Source organism: Callorhinchus milii, unplaced genomic scaffold (genome assembly GCF_018977255.1).
Source record: "Callorhinchus milii isolate IMCB2004 unplaced genomic scaffold, IMCB_Cmil_1.0 Scaffold2, whole genome shotgun sequence".
NCBI lineage: Eukaryota > Metazoa > Chordata > Chondrichthyes > Chimaeriformes > Callorhinchidae > Callorhinchus > Callorhinchus milii.
The window spans coordinates 61,489,252-61,506,452 of NW_024704743.1; the positions used below are offsets into that span (position 1 = coordinate 61,489,252).

Genomic DNA, 17,201 nt, shown 5'->3' on the forward strand with positions numbered 1-17,201 from the left:
CAGAGAACTGTGACCCAATGGCTTTCTGTGCAATAATAATCTCTAATACATCCCATTTTGTGGAATTACAGATTTCCTTTAATTAAATGCAATGAAAGTAACACTGCCTCTAGGAAGGCAAAAACATGATAAATTCTTTAGGGAACTACTGTATTTATAATATTTATTCAATAACACCTTAATAGGAATGAACTTCATCACTGGGAATTAATATCTAATAATCTATACAAATTGTTCATTAATGCAACATTAAACAAAGCAATTGAAAATAAATGTATTTGAATGCTGACATGTTGTGGATGTTAGGGACCAACCGGTGGTGTGACAAGAGAGCGATCAGGAGCAGCAATTCTACCTGAATTGCTACTCCTGATTGCTCTACCTATTTTCACTTGATAATAGTAAGAATCTTTGTATTTCATATTATATCTAGAAAATCAAAATAGCAGTTTCTCAGGTAAGTGTCATATGTAGTGACTATACTTTCGTAGGCAGGCAAATATAGCAGCCAGTTTGCTCAAACCAAGGTCCCACAAACAGCCGTAAAGTGAATGATACATCTATCTGGATGATCAATGGCCAGTACACAGGAGAAACACTCTTCTATTTTTGAATGCAGTCATGGGATCATTAACATTCACCTGAAGTTAGATGGGACCTTGATTTACATTTTTTTCTGAAGGACAGTGCCTATGACAATACAGCACTCTTAGCACTGTACTGGAATATCAACCTAGATTGTGAACTCAAAGTCCCAACCTGGGGCTTGATCCCATAACCCTCTGACTCAGAGGCAGAGTCCTACCCACTGACCCAAGCTGAAACCTACTTATTCTAGAATATTCAGTGTAGTTCCAGAGGGCATCTTAACCAAACCCGCCCGATCCTGTCCACTTCTAACATCTAAATCAGAAATGGAGATCAGAAGCAGGAATTTGATCAGTAGGTACAATTTCCACCTGGGTTTAGATGTATTCTGTTTAGATGTTTCTTAGCATTGTACAACAATCAAACTCTTAAATATAGTCTTAATTTTCAAGGTGGTTTTCTGTTACATTGTTTTAAGAGTCCAGTGATCACCTCCTGCATACTAATGAGTTAGTCTAGCATATCAACCTACACTATGAGCTTAAAGTCTCGATTTAGGCCTCAAACCCACAACCTCTGACCCTGAGAGCACTATCAACTAAGCTGCCTGTCTCAGTTTTACAGTCTTTAGCTCAATCTTTTTCATATTGTGTATTCAATCCATGTCTTACTGGATGTGAACCTCAGGCATGATATAGATCAAAAATCATTCTATAAATACAATTTGACTTTAGCCTGTGTGGAAGGGATTACATTATTTGAAACCAAGAAAATATTTTTCTTATACAGTAAGTCATCCTAGGAGCACTGGGAATCATTACTTTAGACTGTTGCATAAGTTTATACAAAGCTGAGTGATGAAATTGTGTGCTAAAATCAACGTCTTGTTATCAAATAGGGATATTTCATTCAAGTTTCAAGTAAATTTAAGGAAGTTACACCCAGTGGTTCTTGATCTATATATATATATATTATATATATAAATAAAGATATTTCTCCAGGGCACAATTGATGACAGACCAGCCAACCTAATTCATTAGCAGGACTTGGAGGGAGAGATTAGTCAATGGCAAGTTAGGTGATTTTTGTTGGTTGAATTGCAGCAATACCCCAATGCACACTTTGGGTTCCCCATGCCTTGGATTTTGACAACCTGGGCATAATACTCTCTGGATATAGGTATCCAGTGTACAGCTGTTCAAGGAGAGAGTGCACAATCTATTTGAGACGCAGGGAAATTTCCATGTGTAGGTGGCATTCACAAGGGATCTCCTTGCAGCAAAGCAGAAACTGAACTGCCTCCAAGGTGACATGTTTGGCAAAGGAATGTCGGAATTGAGCCAACCCTCCGTGGCCATCAAGGTAGTCCAGCTCCTGAGCCGGGCGGGTCCGCCTGCAGCATTCCAGGCTGCTGCTGAAGCGAATATTTTAATCATGGTAATGGACACTGTTCCTGTGTGAAGGACACTCTAATTGTTGTTTTTGATGGGTGTCTGTATGTCTCACATACCTGGCAAATAAACCAGATATACAAGGATCTTTAAAAATCTTTACCAATGTTTCACCATGAATACCCAGAATTTTTCATTGCAGGCCCTCAGTGCAGGATATTTTTCAAAAGAAAGATGTACCTGTTTTGGTTTCTGGGATGTGTTTGCATCACTGGTCAGCTGATTGACATTCAAATTGTTTGCTCATGGATGGTCCTTGAACCCTGCTAAGTGCACAAATGAGCTAAGCGGGTGCTAATGTCTGGAGTACACGACTTTCCCAAAGATTGAAGAGTAGCTGAGAATGAGATAAATTCAATAAAAAGCTCAGTGGTACACAGCAAGGCTGAGATGTTTATTGGGTAGGGGGACATTACAGTTTCCTTTGTTGTCAGGAGGAGTCTCAAACTGTTTCACATAGTTGGCGAGACATTCGAGCTGGGCCTGGTAGCCTACAAGGGTGAGGAGGAAGATACCCGAAAGCCCACTTACTTAGTCATTGCTCATCCAATACCGGACTCACCATCATGTCAATGCAGCCCATGATCGCAGGAAAATGACCCCCTGCTGGATTTGAGACCCTTTAAGTAAATAAGGAACCTGGTGGTGCAGCAGATGGAGGCGTCTTATGTACGTTACAAATGAGTCATGTTCGTGGCACCCAAACATATTACTTAAGTGCTAGAACCACTTGCAATTATTGCTAGCAAGATGAGAGTGATGGAGCTGTATGGAGTTGTGCTGTGAAACACTTTGTGGTGTTCCCTGATTAACTATAACTTGTTCTTTCCCCATCTCCATTGGGGTTTGTTCTGACAGTATGGAGAATGCCATTGATGAATTCCTCGGAGGGGAGCCCTTAGTTGCTCTGATGGCAGCATGGTAGAGCAGGAGCAGCAGCCCATACCATTCAGCATATGTAAGGAACATTACAGTTCAGTTGCTCTGGGGTCATTTTTTGTGTAAATAACTGAAAGAAAGTAGGAATAAACAAAATTGATACAACCCCCTCCGCCTCGGTAAATTTGATGAAAATCAATAAAACATCTGCCTTTGATTTACGCTTTCTGCCTTACAACACACAAGGCCACCTCTGCAGGCTTGTGAGTACTGTTGTTTATCACTAGAGTTGCAGAGCAATCTGTACCGAGTGCCACATTCACACAATTACAGCATTAATCCACAACCGCTCATGCCCTGCCTGTTCAGAGCTCCATTCAGATGGCAGAGCAGCTGGTCTATCTAATGTTGCATTCATTCGCAACAATTTTCCCAATTGTGGGAAGAATTTCCAAGGCAGGGCCACATTAAAATTAAGAGGACTTGGATAGCCTAAATACCTGAATATGGTCCTAGTGATGGATTTGACCATTCAATTCAGATAAATAGAGCAGATATAACCATTCTTGCTTAAACTGCACATATATTGTTTTTCCAGGATGAGTATAACTCATATAATAATACACAATGATCCTTGCATTTGATATAGTGTTTTATCATATCGTCAAGACATCTCAAAGAGCTCATCTGTAACTACAGTGACAGTATATTTGTTGGCAAACACAGCCAATCTGCATACAGCATCTCACAGCCATGAGTGAAAAAACAATTTTAACTAGGGAATTATTGACTTCTTAACCTTCTCTGCTCCAGCAGAAAGAGTCCTAACATCCTCATAGCTATATCCTTTGATCTCCAGTATCATCCTTGGGAACCTATGCTGCACCTTCTTCATAATGCTAATGTCCTTTCTACAATATGGTGCCCAAAACTGCACACAATATTCCAGTTGTGGCCTAACCAATGACTAATACTGATTCAACATTATTCCTTACTTTTGCATTCAATGACTGTATACAAAACCCAGAATTCTGTTTCCCCTCTTAATCATCGTCTCCACTTGCAATCCAACCTTGATGTGTTCTGGATTTGTAGATTCCCTTTGTTCCTCCACTCCACTGAGAATTCTATCACTCAGAACATAATTCTGCTCTCTATTTCTTCTTCCAAAATGCCCCACTTCATATTTTTTCTATCTCGAATAGCATTTTCCATCTACCCACTCTGCAAACTTATCTATATCTGCCTGGAGCTTACTGCATTCTTTGTCACTGTTAGCAAAACCTCCTAATCTTCTATATACTAATAAAATGACAATGTCGGTCTGCGCTTCAAGAAGAATCTCAATAACCGACTGACATAGAGATATGATCTCTACCTCATCAGAAAGGTCTTGCAACTAGGAGTGACATGGGCATATTTGTTTATGGGTATTTCCTTTCATTCATGAGTTATTTTCAGTTTTGCGTTTTTCACTGCAGTTACACCTGGTGGCCACCAAGTCAAAGTGGCGCTGTGGCCCTTGTGTCACAGAGCACACATGTAACCAAGCGGCGTGAACAAAATAAAGCACACAGACAAAACTACGTCGCGTAAACAACAACAAAATCATATTTTTAAAGCGCCGAGTCCTCCCAAAAGGAGTCCTCCCACAGGAGTCATCCTAGATGAATATGGATAAAGATGAAATATTTGTCTGTGTAGCTGTAGCTGTACAGCTAGTTTAATATAATCCACATAATTAGATATCACTCCTGAATCCAGACCGTTTATAGAGAGAATAACATTTTTTAACAATTTGCATTTATATTGCGCCCTTCACATGATGCCACGTCTTGGAGTACATCACAGTGATGGAGCTTGATGCTGAACACGGGAGAAAAGGGAGGTGACAGGTCTAAAGAAATTTTGATATCTTTATAATTTTTTGATATAACACCTTTCAGGCCACAAGGACGGTTGGAATGAATGTTTAGCTGTTGCATAGGCGCAGGTCAAGAATACATAGTCCTTCACCCAGTACAGCAAATCAAACCCTCCTTCCAGATTTGTTTGGCAGTGCTGTTACAATATCAGTGTGAATAATCAAGGCATCTTCAATTGAGCTCAACTGCTGCTAATTGAAAATCAAGAATAGCCTTGAGCTGATCAGCTTCCAGTGTTCAAATAGAATCTGATGTAATAACCCTTTGAGGATTGCATAGAGAACAGTGCTATTAAAATTCTGATGAAATATGGTGCTTACTTGAAATATGCCTTATAAAGTTTAGAAAAGTAATACACACTTATAATATGTCCAAATTTCAAAGCACTTTATAGATTTTGTGATCTTGTGACCAGGATAAATTCCCATTATATCATGGGATTTGAGGACAGACAGACAGACAGACAGGAGCTTTAATATCTTAGCAGAATGACAGCACAACCACTACAGCTTCACTGAAGTGTCAGCCTAGATTATGAGAAGAAGTTCTGATTTGGGATATGAAACTCCACAAGCAATTCTCTCGGTGAGAGGGAGGGGGAAAGTGGGGACAAGTGGGTTAAGGGCTAGATAGAGGGCAAGGGAGGGAAGGACAAAGAGAGGAAGGTTGGATGAGCACAACGATTAATTTTCATACCCAAATTGACTGTATCATACAGGTGTTGATAGATACTAAACTCCTAACCCACAGATCAGCAGCAAAACACTTATCAATGAAAACACCTGTAGGGGCACCTCTCTGCATAGCTGTGCTTCCTATCCATTCATACCCAACATCAATACTTTTCTATTTACAAAAGAGATCACCAATAATAATATAGTAATAATAATCCTTGCATTTAATATAGCGCCTTATGTCTTCGAGACATCTCAAAGTGCTTCATAGAATATACCGTAAAGTGAATTGACTGTATATTGTGTGGGCAAAACACAGCAGCCAATTGCACACAGCAGTGTCCCACGAACAGTCGTGGATTGAGTGACCCAAAAAACTAATACAATTTGAGAATAAAGGTTATTTCCATAGCTTGGGCACAGCTGCCTTCCTCCCACCAACCACCTCTGAGTTAGGTCAGCTACCCTTCATTTTACAGGTTCCTTAAGCTGGAGGATATCTCCCACAGTGTGACCTCACATATATTGTTTGTGGGGTTTCCTTGGTGTTTGCATGCAACAGAATATATTTTTGCAGTTTAACTTAAGCCAATAAAAGTGATAAACAACTGTCAAGAAATGTTGCCGTGTCTCCTAAGCATCACTGTTTAATTGTTCTACGTAAACCCCAAGTGTAGCAGAGTTCGATTATCTAAAAATCGGACTGGAACTGAAACCAAAATATATATTCCGTGGGCCCGTGGAGGCCCAACCACTATCTCTCCTAGCGTGAACCAGTGCCACACCGGGCAGCCTTACCATCCTTACTGGCCTTCACAGTGGCCAGGGGTTTTGTCTTTGTCTCCGATTGTTTGAATCCCGGAGGCAGAAGATAGCTTATTCACTATCCCGTCTAAAACCTTCCTCTTCTGCCACACCTTGAGTTATCTTCCCACCTCCAACCTCCTTGCCCTCCACCCCTTTTGACTTCAACCCCCAGCTTGGGTCAAACCTTTCACTGTCCAGTGCCTTGGAATGTTCTTCCAACGTGAAAGGGACAATATAGTTGCAATTTGACATCTTCCTGACATGGAAGACACTATTTCAAATACAAGAATTATTATTATTTATTATTATCTGTCACAGAAGAAATCACCTTTTAGATATTACAACCCATGCTCATGAATATGCATCATTGCGTCTGATAATTGTCCTTGACAATCATACCAGGCCACTTTCTGAACCTTCAGGTCAGACTCAGAAATATTAATCTCTCCAAACTGTCTCTCGGTCCAGGCTTGCTTCTGGTAGACAAGGGATAGCATTACACTCATTGTTATTTCCGATCCTTTTTTCCTTCAAAGATATTTTACAGATTTAAAACACAGACATTAGCATATCCTTATTATTATTATTATATCCTGCTCTTGATTCAGGCCGTAATGTGAATTTGTTCTCTCTGGCAATTCTCTCCTCTTTCCAAGGTGCTTAGCTCCTTTTTCCTTCTACTGCAGTACATTTTCATGGATGCTGTTCACCCTCCGGTGTCTCGCCCATGAGACCATTATTTATGTGCCAGCCTTGACAGCGAGTGCCAGCAAGTTATGTATCTATCGGGAACATCACAGCAAAGCTCAATCCTCTCCACACCTTGCGGTCACACATCCATCCATTCCAGATAGAGTGGGAGTAAAGTGACCAGCCACTGGCTGAATTTCTTCTCCTCTACCCATTCGAAGCACCCACTGCTAACTTTCTGTCTCAAGTCAGCTGACTCAACACAACCTGTCCCTTCCCCCGCCTGCTCGATTTGTCTCAGTTACTCACTGAACTGGTCAGTTAATTAATTTGACCTGCAAAATCTCTCACTTCCGTTTTCCCAAATCAAGGTGATTTGTCAACTCCATTTACCCACTCCATATTCCTTGATACTCTTACCTAACAAATATCTATTAATCTCATTCTTGAAAATTTCAATTTATTGAGAATCCATAGCCTTTCGGGGAGATGCCTTGGGGGAGGAGAGGCAGGGGCAAAATGATTTGCTCTCAGCCAAGCCACCTACTTATGTGGATTTTCGAGGAAACTCCAAAGCAATCGATCAAAAGCTCAAAGATAACAAGGCTGAGGGTGTCAGTCTGGCACACTTTGTAGCAATCTCACCTCTGAGACAGAATGTGGGTTTAAACCATACGTTAAGGCTTTGACCTCACAGTCCAGGCAGTCACTCTAATGCAGTGCTGGGGGATTGTTACATTATTGCAGGTGCCATCTTCCAGATGAGACATTGAGCTTTCCTCAAGAAGGATAGATGGGAGGTTTGTGGGTCTCCTTGGAGCTGAACTGACTCCAAATGATATATTTGGCAAGATAGTGTCAGAATCGAGCCAACCCTCTGCGCTGGTTTCGGTAGTGTGGTTCTTGGGCCAGGCAGGTCTGCAGTCCTTTGGGGCACTGATTATTCACCAACAGTACTCCAAAACACACACAGGAATCCTTAAAACTTGGCATTTGCCAAGCTGCACCTAATATTCTCTGGAATTAGGCAAGCAGAATCCATCCCTACAAGGAGAAAGTGCATTCTACTCCAGACAGAGGTAAATTTCCATGTGTAGGTAGCTTAGGTGGATAGACTGTATATTTTGTGGGCGAAACACGGCAACCAATTGTGCACAGCAGAGTCCCACAAACAGTCGTGGATTGAGTGACGAATTCATTATTATTATTTTTTTTTGAGAGAATTATTACCACTGGAAATCCGCCAATCAACTAACAACCAGGTTCCTATTTACTGCTAGATAAACAGAAGCATGTGGAGTAAGGAAACTTGCCCAACATTTCGCCCTGCTGGGAATCGAGCCCAGGTCTCTCGCTTGCGAGGCGAGTGCTCTAACTACTGAGCTGCAGAACTCCACTGATGATAGGCTTCCACACGTGTCAGACACCAGCCTGACCAAAAATCAAATGAAACATTAAACACAGCTCCAGTCTGCTTGTCCAGATGGTTCTTATAGATCCCGTGGCACTATTTGTAAAAAGAGAGGGAGTTTCGCCCCAGGTTTTGGCCAACAATCCTCCAGCCCTTTCATGACTATTTATAGAAGCTTGTATGCAAATTGGCTTCAAAGTTTGCCTACAAATACCCAGTCCTACACTTCACAGAAAACACTGAAAGGTTATAGGCAGTACCATATATTAAATACCAGGCTTATTATAAAGGGGGAGGACCATAAAATGCAATGCATAAATCACACCTTAGCACAGGTATTTACAACTCACCAACCTTGGGCTGTAGTATTAAGCATTTTTGCAATCAATGCTTTTTTGCAAACATAAAGGTCATGAGCATAAGTAGAATTTTCAACTTAGTGCCAACTTATGGGCAGAGTTACATTTGATATAGCCTCCCCTACAACAGCACAGACACTACACTGAAACATCCCATCAATCCTTGAGGTCGAGGAGTGAAACAATGGACCAACACTTGTTCTTCCTATGGTATTAGCTGTAATACAAGAGAACTTTTGTCAAGTAAACTCTCTTTGGTTGAATATATAGTTAATTAATGGTAAACTAATTTCTTTGAATTTACAGTTAACTATTCTCTTTACAACAGTGTATGAGGTAGGACTATAGAATGGATAACGAATAGAACATTTGGCCCCTCAAGGCTATTCTTTCCACAGACCCTACACACCTGAAATTCATCCAGTCCTTTGAAAGAGGCAACTGGCCGCAGGCAAACCCTTCAGGTAGGTAACGCTTGCCAACTCTTGAAAGTAATTGAGAAAAAACAGAATATTTGTCCAACCATATAACCTGCACTGTTCAGCCATATCCAGCTATGATTCTGAGAGCACAACAACTACTGTCATCGCAGTATTCCAGTATTCCATCACCTTAGTTTGTACTTGTGCTTATAAACTTTGCATTGTTCTTTACTAGACATTTACTGCCCTTTTTAGAAACAAGTAGTCAAGATAACATGTAATTTAGGCTGACGTCTAGTTCACATATCTGCTACTCTGCAGGGATAAAACTAATTTGATCCTTAATTTGACTTAAGACTGCTAATTCACTTCACCTCAGGTTATAGTCACAGCTTAAATGGATCGGACAATGTCAACTTCTCTTAGCTTTTTCAAAGTCTGGGTTCTGTCTCCTCTGAATGTTCTTTTCTTTGATAAAAACAAACTGGACCTGAGAGGCTTTCATCATAACTTACATTGACTGGGAGTTTCAAGCAGCATGTATAAATTACATGTATAAATTACACTCTTATAGCATAAAATATCTACATATTTCCCCTGTTTTACAATTGAAATATACATACAATTCTACTGGTGATAGAAACATTCAAAAACTATATGTTTATCAATCTGAAAAGTTCCATAAAGAAAAGCCACAGAGATTGCGTTTGACAAAAAGGCTTCAAGTGATTTTGGTGATACATGAAGTCGATCTACGTGCATTTAATTAGACTTAAATTCATATGGTCACTTCGCCACTCTCACTGGCTTCGAGTGAAGCTCTGTTACTATTAAGTGCTCTGAGACACTGCCCCATGTGAAGGGCAATATATAAATGCAAGTTGTTGTTGTAGACTTGCACCATTTGACTGCTCTTGAGACATGAATCACAATACTATGTCATGTTGTTGGAGTATTCCACGGACAGCAATGCTAACCAAACAGTCTGCTTATCTGAGCAAGGCACAGCAGATGTTAATTGTTGCTGGCAGAGGCCTCGTTTTCAATTTGACCCCTGAAAAAATGTCCTCCATACAACAATAATATTATCCTTGCATGTGATATACTGCCTTTCCCGTCGGGAGGATATGTCATAGCTCTTCACAGGATTTACTGTAAAGTGTAGCGACTGTGCATTTTGTAGGTGAACACGACAGCTAATTTGCACTTAGCAAAGTCCCACAAACATCCACAAAATAAGTCAGCAATTTTTTTCAGGGGGATTGTTGGCCAGGAAGCCAGGAGAAACTCCCTTCTCTATTCAAGTAATCTCATGGGATTTTTAACATTCACTTGAACAGGCAGACGGGATCTTGGTTTAACGTCTCATCCATAGGACATGATGTTTCTCATTAGCATTGGACTGTTTCAAGGAGCTACATATATTTTATTTCTTAAATCTTATAATAAATTGCTCAGCAGTTAGAAACTTACTTAATTGTAAATTCCAGCCTTGATTAATTAAACACTCTTAATTTACTGGAAGCTTGAAGTGATGTGGGACTGTCCTGGGCTCTCTGCCTGGATTTGGGCAAACACACATTGGAAAATCACTATGTACGAGACCGTTAATTAAACTCTAAAATAGTAATTGTAAAGCAAATTAAATCCTTTGCTTGTTCAATAATCTGACCTGCATCGTCTTGTAGTTTAATGGTTAGAGCACTCGCCAACCAAGCGACAGAACCTGGGTTTGATTCCCAGGCATAGCGAAACGTTGGGCAAGTTTCTTTACTCCACACGCCTGTTTACCTAGCAATGGGAACCCGGTTGTTAATGAATTGGCAGATGGCTCTTCCGGGAGTAATAATCCATTCAAACAAATAAAGAAAGAAAGAATTTGTAAAAATTATTGGGTCACTTCATCTACTTAATGTTTGTGGGACACTGCTGTGTGCAATTGGTTGCCGCTTTTCACCCACAAAGCATACAGTCAATTCACTTTACAGTATATACTGTGAAGAGCTTTTGGAAGTCTAGAATACTTGATGAGGCACTATATCAAATCCAAGGATTATCATATTAATATAAAAAGCGTTGATTTTACATCTACTTGGTATCACATAATGCGGTAAAATTTGTTGTGTTTTATCCCTTTCCTCAAGGCAAGTAGCTCAAGGAATGGGGTTAAGAAACTCCTATAAATTTTATCCTATTATATATCACACTGCTCTAAGCTAAATCAAGGAACAAATGAAAGTAAACTAATCAAAATGGATTAGCATGTTGTGGCGTATTGGTATGGTGGAGATGCAGAGAAATGTTAGGGAAATCACTCCTTGGAGTAATGTCATCATGTCCTGCACAGGACAACAAATTCTGATAGTTTCTCTTTCATAATCTTTAATGATCTACTTCTGGCCCAAATATTAATGCAGTTTATAAATATATACATTATATATGTTTGGAACATTGGAACCCCTTTATAACATGATGTCCATAAAGTCTACATGGGGGCACAATGTTTAACCGCACACCTGCACAGCCAGGCAACTCGCCTCTTGCGTGCTGTCTAATTCCTGTGTTAAAAGGAAAATGTCTGACTTCCAGGTCAACAGGACACGACTGATGGCACTGTTTCCTGCACGTGTGCAACATAGGCAGTGACGTCAGCAGCAACCTGACCTAGGATTTGGCTATTTTTGTTAGTGCAGTAAACTAGAATGCATATTTCAATATGACCTAATGACACAGAAGTCAGTTATATTAGCACAAAAGCCAGTTGACCAAAACATTCAAGTAAGAGGCCATCAAACCCAAATTTAGGGGCTAACACAGCCAAACTTGATCCCGTGCTTACTCAAAGACCCAAACCTCTGGAACTTTTTTTCCACAAACCACTTTGGCTTGCTACCTCTCTCCCTGCCTTCGAAATCTTCCCAAGACAGCTCTTCAGCTGTGCATTATGTAAATATCTTTAAATCTTCCTTTCATGGTTGAGTAGTTTGAGCTGTTTCTTTACATGAAAGACAGTATATAAATGTGAGTCTTACTATATGCTCGTGAACACAAACAGATATAACACGTTCCAGGAAGGGTCACTGGACAGCAGGTTCTTTTTCCTACCTGATTTTTTGCTCCCTTCTCCATGTGGGCTGAGGATTAGGTGTACGCCCCCCCTACCGCCAGCCCAGCTGAGATCAGCTAACCCAGCACACAATGCAAATTGAACCTGGGGCTTCTGGATCTGTTTGATAAGTTTCACACTGGGCAGCAGCTTTACTAATTGAGCCATCAGGGGAGATAGGGGGTGTTTCTAACAATACTACATTTCACTGATTAAAAAGTTAAAAAAAAGAGTGGAGACGGGGAGAATTTTTTTTACCCAGAGAGTTGTTATGATCTGGAATGCGTTGCATGAAAGGTTGGTGGAAGCAGATTCGATAATAGCTTTCAAAAGGGAATTAGAGAGGTTTAAAAAGGAAAAATTTGCAGGGCTATGGGGTTAAGAGTGCTATTGATTGGGTAGCTCTTTCATTGGGTAGCGATGTTGGGCATAGGCATGATAGGCTGAATGGCCTCCTTCTGTGATGTAAAATTCTATGATTCTGTCAAAGTTTCAAATGGATGGAGTAAGATTTTTTCTTGGGTCAGCCGGGAGTCTGACACATCGCTATGCTTAAAAGTATTCAAACCAGACTCAGAGTTTCATGCATGCCATCTACGCATGAAAATTCCCATGTTTGGAATGTGAACTCACTCCTTGTGACACCAATCCTGCTTACCTAATTCAGCAGAATATCAGGCGCAGGTTGGGAAGAACCAAGGCTTGGGGACTCCAGAATGCATGTTGGGGTATTGATGGAGTTAACCAGCTAAAACTGCATAGCTTACTATTGAAAGCACTGTTTGGCAAGCTTCCCACTGCTTGCCCAGCTAGGACCACTCTGTACCTAGGAGTCCTGTAGCTCAGTGGTTAGAGCACTCGCCTCGCAAGCGAGAGTCCTGGGTTCAATTCCCAGCAGGACGAAACCTTGGGCAAGTTTTCTTACTCCACATGCCTGAGAATAATCCCTCAAGAAACAAATAAATAATAATAATTTGGTCACTCAATCCATGACTATTTGTGGGACACTGCTGTCTACAATTGGCTGCCATGTTTTGCTCACAAAATATACAGTCAATTCACTTTACAGTATATTCTATGAAGCGATTTGAGATGTCTAGAATATGTGAAAAGTGCTAAATCAAATGCAAGATTATTATTATTATCACCAATTAGGGCTTTGGCTTGCAAGGAGTAAGATTGGTTACAAATGACAGTTAGTCAGCCCCACAACACACAGTCACCTGACATTTTTTTCTTCATTGTTGTCAAGAAGGATGAGCTGAGTTGATAATTTAAACACAGATCTATTTTAAGAGTAAGATCTTACATTAAAGGCTGAACATGGGGGGGGGGGGTGGGGAAGGTGGGAGGGGAGGAGATATCTCAGAGGGCAGTCAGTTCCTTCCAGATGTCAGTTCCTTTGAGCCTGCCTCGTATTGAGCCTCAAACAATTCTGTGATATAGCTTCTGGATAGGATAGAAAGATGACTTCAGAGACAGCTTTTTGAACAGCTTTGTCACAACCTAAACAATTATAAACAACCAGTTCAAGTAGGTTTTCACACATTTACTACTCATAAAACTACACCTTTTTACACTACTGCATTCTTAGTGAAAGAATCCAAATGTTTCATTTCAGTCAGTGACTTTGTTCCAATACAAATTAAATGGTTTAAAAATCTAGGGGAATGTCTTGTGAGGCAAACGTAAATGTTTTGTGTGTGTCTGATTAAATAAGGATTATATAATTATACATAATAATAATAATAATAATCCTTGCATTTGATATAGCGCTTTTCACGTCGGGAGGACGTCCCAAAGCGCTTCACAGAACACACTGTAAAGTGAATTGACTGTATATTTGTGGGCGAACGCGGCAGCCAAGTGCGCACAGCAATGTCCCACAAACAGTCGTAGATAGAAAATGACCAATTTATTATTGTTTTTGGTTTTGGAGGGATTATTATTAGGCTCTGTGTGGAGTAAGGAAACTTGCCCAAGGTTTCGCCCTGACCTGCCTGGGATTGAACTCAGGTCTCTCGCTTGCAAAGCGAGTGCTCTAACCACTGAGCTACAGGACTCCACCTGTACTACACTCCACTACATAATAGTCCCTTCATTTGATATATTGTCTTATCATCTCTAAACAGCTCAAAGTGCTTTACAGATAATACCTGTCAAGTGCAGTGACTATTTTGTCAGCAAAACATGCATCTAGGTTGTACACACCAAGGCCCCACAATCATCCTTGAAAAGAATGTCATATTACTCCAGAGGACTGTTGGTCTGTACACCAGGAGAAGTTCCCTTCCCTTTTCAAAAAGCGTAATGAGATCTTTAACACTGCCTGAATAGGGAGATAGGACCTTGTTTTTTAACATCGCAACTGTAAGATAGTACATCAATGAATGCTTCCCAGGCATGGCGCTGGAGTGTCAGCCTGCATTATGAGTTCAAGTCTTGACAATGTGAGCTGGTAGGATACTGTGCCAATAAGTACAGTGCTATTCACATCCACAAATAGCAAAATTGCCTTTACGGATAAGAAAAGACTTATCTTGAAAACTGAATTAAATTCAGCATAGACAAGAGATCAAATGTGGGCACTTCCTGTTCTGGGTGAATTCTTCACTTACTGGTGCCTTTACCATGTTCTTAGTTTTTTTGGTCAGCCGGGTGTCTGACACATGCGGACACATCCATCACTGTGCTTAAGAGTATTCAACAACAAGATTACATTTGTTGGAGGGAGAGAGGAGAAGAGGGGTCGGTGAGGGTTGAAGGCCAGAGGGAGAGGAGTTCTGAGGACTCCAAGGCATCGGTTAGGGATTGTGGGGGTAACTTCTTCCAAGGGCGGTAGAAGATGGTGGTGGGTCTGGTGGAGGTGGGGAGGGGGGTGGAGGTGGTGAAGGAGATGAAGTAGTGGTCGGAGATGGCCTTGTCGGTAATAGTGACATCCGAGACACTGAGGCCCCGGGTGATCACCAAATCGAGTGGGTGGCCGTGACTGTGAGTGGGGGAGTTTATGTGTAGGGAAAGGTTGAGTGAGGAGAGCAGGGAAGAGAAGTCTGTGGAGATGGAGCAGGAGGGGGTGAAGTGTAGGTTAAAGTCGCCCAGGATGATGAGGCGATCGGAGCAGAGGCAAAGAGATGTGAGGAGTGTTGAAATGTCAGAGATGAAGGTGGGAGAGGTTTTAGGGGGCCGGTAGAGGAGGAGGATTTTAAGGGAGAGGAATGAGGGGTGGGAGAGGGTGAGGTGCTCGAAGGAGGGGAAAGAGCCAGAGGAGTAGGGGGATAGGGCAAGTGGTGTCCTTGAGATAAGGGCAACACCACCGCCACGGCGGTTGGGGCGGGGGATGTGGTGGGAGGTGTAGCCGGGTGGCGTGGCCTCCGTGAGGGGGAAGGTGTCGCCTGGGGTGAGCCACGTTTCTGTCAAGGCCATGATATCAACGTTCTCATCAAGGATGAGATCGTTGATGACCAGGGCCTTGTTGCAGAGGGAGCGGACATTTTGCAGTCCGATGTGGAGGGAGCGGTTGACAGAAGGGTGTGTGGGAGGGGAGGGGGGTCCAGGTTGTGAGGCAGGGGTGGGGGAGATGGGGATGAGGGAGGAGAGGTTGACTCCCCGGGTCTGTGTCCGGGGTGGCTGGCGAGAGTGGTGGGGAATGGGGCAGTCGGTGTGGCTGCTGCTGGACAGCCAACGCCGAGTGCCGCGGTGAGCCCGGCGGAGGATTCCCAGACTGGAACAGAGGGAGGTTGTGGGAGGGTCAAGTGGGGATAGAAGACGAGAGGGACGGAGAGAGAGGAGGAGAGAGCGGGAGAGATGGAGAGGGGGGAGGGTTTGGGGGAGAGAGGAGGGGGGAGGGAGGGAGGGGGTGAGGGGGCTCGGGTCAAAGCGGCAGCCATAGTGCGCACGCGGGGACCGGGAGCGAGCGGTCAGGTGGATGGCATTATCCCGCAGATTGGGGCATCGAACCCAACAGGACCATAGTGGGCTCTGATGTGAGCCCTGGGGTGGGGGGGGGGGGCGCAGAGGGTTTTTTTTTGTTTTTTTTTTTTTTTTGTGCGCGCGCACTCACCTGAAAACTAATCTATGACGTCGCAGTTCCCCCGCTCCGCCCCTCCCCCTAGCTGCACTCGCTCTGGCGTCGAGTTTAAGTACCTGGGTCAGTAGGCCCAGGCTCCTCCCCGCGCTGTCCTGCTGCCGCTCCCCGACTGGCTGCACTCGCTCCGGCGTCGAGTTTAAGTACCTGGGTCAGTAGGCCCAGGCTCCTCCCCGCGCTGTCCTGCTGCCGCTCCCCGACTGGCTGCACTCGCTCCGGCGTCGAGTTTAAGTACCTGGGTCAGTAGGCCCAGGCTCCTCCCCGCGCTGTCCTGCTGCCGCTCCCCGACTGGCTGCACTCGCTCCGGCGTCGAGTTTAAGTACCTGGGTCAGTAGGCCCAGGCTCCTCCCCGCGCTGTCCTGCTGCCGCTCCCCGACTGGCTGCACTCGCTCTGGCGTCGAGTTTAAGTACCTGGGTCAATGATATCCTGACTATCTGTGACCAGGGCTCCCTCTGTCTCCTCGTCCTCCTTGACCTATCGGCAGCATTCGATACGGTCGACCACGCTATCCTACTCCACCGCTTGTCCTCCCACCTCAACCTTCAAGGCACTGTCCTTGAATGGTTTAGCTCTTACCTTTCCCACCGTCTTCACTTCGTCTCAACGAATGGCTTCTCCTCCACCCCCCGTACTGTCTCATGTGGTGTCCCTCAGGGCTCTGTCCTCGGTCCCCTCCTCTTCACCCTCTATATGCTCCCCCTCGGTGACATCATCCGCAAACATGGGGTTAACTTCCACATGTATGCGGATGACACCCAACTCTACCTTTCCTCCTCTACTCTCAACTCCACGACCACCGATGTC

The 17,201-nt window shown here is 43.0% G+C and overlaps 1 protein-coding gene and 1 non-coding gene across 2 annotated transcripts in view; one reads left to right on the top strand and one right to left on the bottom strand.

Moving 5' to 3' along the window:
* Positions 1 to 17,201, bottom strand: part of gabbr2 (gamma-aminobutyric acid (GABA) B receptor, 2) — a 473,571-nt gene that overhangs the window by 250,257 nt on the left and 206,113 nt on the right. The window lies entirely within an intron of this gene.
* Positions 13,144 to 13,215, top strand: trnaa-cgc. The gene has a single exon. It is a non-coding gene; the product is annotated as a tRNA-Ala (tRNA).